We start from the raw sequence: 3,039 nt of genomic DNA on the forward strand, positions 1-3,039 counted from the left end.
ATTTGTAATACCGAACCATAAATATAACCACGATCGTGCATGGGCTCGTAGGAAGCGAGCTCATAGTAAGCGAGCTCATAGTAAGCAAGAGGGCGGGAAGGAGGGATCGTGAACCGGAAAGATACCCCCCCCCCCCCCCCCCCGATAAATAGACATTTCTCTACTGTACAAGTAAGCATTGAACCCATATATGGTGAAAGACGTTTGAAATCTTCAATTATTATATTAGAAGAAAATGAACTCTCTTTGTGAAAATGTGCTTTTATACCCTTAAATGAAGCGCCGACGATTGCGCGAAGAATAATATGAGAATTTTCTGACTAAAACTAGATTATGGACAACGACTCACTTGACACAAGAGTTTACAAGGTAGGAATTGCTTCTAAAAAGATGCCTTCGGCTATCTCTTATCCTTCATACATTCGAGAGAAGCTTTCTCCTTATCTCCGAATCTTCAAGCAACTCTATTTTGGTCAAAATATCTCGGTTTGAGTTCTAATTCCCCATGAGTTGGCTTAGCTCAAAATCAAGGTTGCAGCAGGACATCGAAGAAAAGGTGTATGTAATTGCCGTCAACTCTGATCTCATAGCTTATCGTTTGTTTCAATAGTTGGTAGGGCCGATGGGTCGAGTCAGTCTAAGTCTGGATGATAAAACGAAAGAGTTCAAGGCCAAGATACTGATGGCCACACAACTCCCAAATGACTAATTTTGACTTGGAATGACTAATTTTGACTTCATGAGGAGTTGTGATTACTTTCTTGATTTGAGGAAGTTTGTTACAAATATCAAGATTGTTTGTTATAATAATCCGTTTTAATTATATTCTTGATTTGAGGAAGTTTGTTACAAATTCACAACGTCCCATAACTAACCCTAATTTCTGTTTTAATTAGTATATAAGGTCAGCTTCGATATCCCATTTCCATTGTCAATCGTAGAGAGAGAAAGTGAAAACTGAAAAGAGTTAGTAATCAAGAAGAAGAAGAAAAGATGGAAACCCAGATTAATGATGATTCACCCATTACCCATTTGTCTCCCATCACCATTTCCATTAACTGCGCCACCGGCACCATCACCACCACCACCCAAAACGATAACCCCCCCACAAATAACGGTTCCTCCACCGTGAATAAAGGTGCTCCCCCAACCACAAATAATGGTTCCTCCGCCTCGATTAAAGGTGCTTCCTCCACCACTAATGGTACCCCCACCACCACCACCACCAAAAACAGTATCACCACCACTAATGATTCACCCATTACCCACTTGGCTCCCATCACCACTTACATTAAACTCGCCATCCCCGCCACCATCACCCCCACCCAAAACGATAACCCCATCACAAATAATGGTTCCTCGGCCTCGATTAAAGGTGCTTCCTCCACCACTAATGGTACCCCCACCACCACCAAAAACAGTATCACCACCATTAATGATGCCCCCATCACTATCAAAGACAGTATCACCACCACAAATACAGTCACAGAGAACGTCACCACCACCACCACCACCACCACCACCACTACCACCACTACCACCACAAATACAGTCACAGAGAATGTCTCCACCACTACCACCACCGAAAACGATAACCACACCACAAATAACGGTTCCTCCACCAGACAGCTCTGAAGGTCCAATTCAGGTTACTAACTATGAAAGATTACTTCTTTATTCTTTTAGTTTTTGATTTATTATTGTCTAATCATGTATTTCGACTAATTGCAGGAAAAAGATCAGAAGATGAGTAATATTTCTGGATTGATTGATTTGAGATCAGAAGAGATGAAGAAACAGAGGAGACCTCGATTATTTTTTTTCAGTTACTCTGTTTTTTTTTTCTCAGCCATGAAGATTGTGATATATTCCCAGAATAATTGTGATGTATTACTAAATAAACTACTACCCATTTGATGAATTAGGGTTTCAATCGTGAGATTCTTTCTTCCAATAATTTTGTTTCAAGAATTTCTCCGTGTACTAAAAGGCAAACTAATTTGGGTGTACTAAAAGCGTCACGAATGCTGCAAACTGTTGCCAATAATACTTCTCCCAATTCACACACTTCTAGGTCAACTTGTTGCAATTTTAGACAGGGACATTGACATTTAATAATCATATATGCGCGATGAGAACAATTTAGACGTATAATTGTTCACCGTCATCTTATTGATGTGGGGCGGCGATTGAAGACGAAACATTATTGTTGACAGGCTTACAACACTTAAAAGAATGAAAGAAGTGTTTTGGAGTGAAAGAGCAAAGAAACACTAAAAAATTTCATATATCAATGAGATGGAAATTGGCTTACTAATTTAGGTGTACTAAAAGCGTCACGAATGCTACAAACTGTTGCCAATAATACTTATCCCAATTCACAACACTTCTAGGTCAACTTGTTGCAATTTTAGACAGGGACATTGACATTTAATAAAGTGTGACAAAATTGGTACTTAAAATTTTATTTACGAAGTCCCGATTTTTGTATTTGCTACGGTTTTGTAGTAACTTGGCATCACATCGTAGAATGTCCTCCTGATCTTAGTCGAAATTAAGGGTTTTGGTTAAACTTAAGGATTAATAGTCTTTTCTAACAAAGCATCTGGAATAAATGATGTTATATATGTGATTGATCATCATGAAATAAATGGTCCGATAATTGTGTGGAGCAAAATTTCGTAACATTCTTCTATGATGGATTAAGAAAATAACTTACTAGAATTACTTTATTCTCAATCTAATAATCATATATGCGCGATGAGAACAATTTAGACATATAATTGTTCACCGTCATCTTATTGACGTGGGGTGGCGATTGAAGACGAAACATTGTTGTTGACAGGCTTACAACACTTAATTTAGACTTCCAGGACACCTTGGAACTGACATTTCGACCCCTCATGGTAGCAAAAAATATTGATATTAGTGTTCCCCCATCCAAGGATGAAGTCCGGCAAACGATAAAAGAGATTAAGTTCTGCCAAGTCCTGGCCCAGACAGATTCTCGACACTATTTTATAAGAAGTGTTGGATATT

General features: G+C 38.7%; 1 long non-coding RNA gene across 1 annotated transcript; it reads left to right on the forward strand.

Moving 5' to 3' along the window:
* Window positions 1–927: 927 nt before the first annotated feature.
* On the forward strand, window positions 928–1,921 carry LOC147560456 (uncharacterized). Its single transcript, XR_015233734.1, has 2 exons — window positions 928–1,648; window positions 1,732–1,921. It is a non-coding gene; the product is annotated as an uncharacterized LOC147560456 (long non-coding RNA).
* Window positions 1,922–3,039: the final 1,118 nt, after the last annotated feature.

This window comes from Eschscholzia californica, unplaced genomic scaffold, assembly GCF_041429995.1.
Source record: "Eschscholzia californica isolate CP2 unplaced genomic scaffold, dmEscCali1.0.p SCAF_2, whole genome shotgun sequence".
Taxonomy (NCBI): Eukaryota; Viridiplantae; Streptophyta; class Magnoliopsida; order Ranunculales; family Papaveraceae; genus Eschscholzia; species Eschscholzia californica.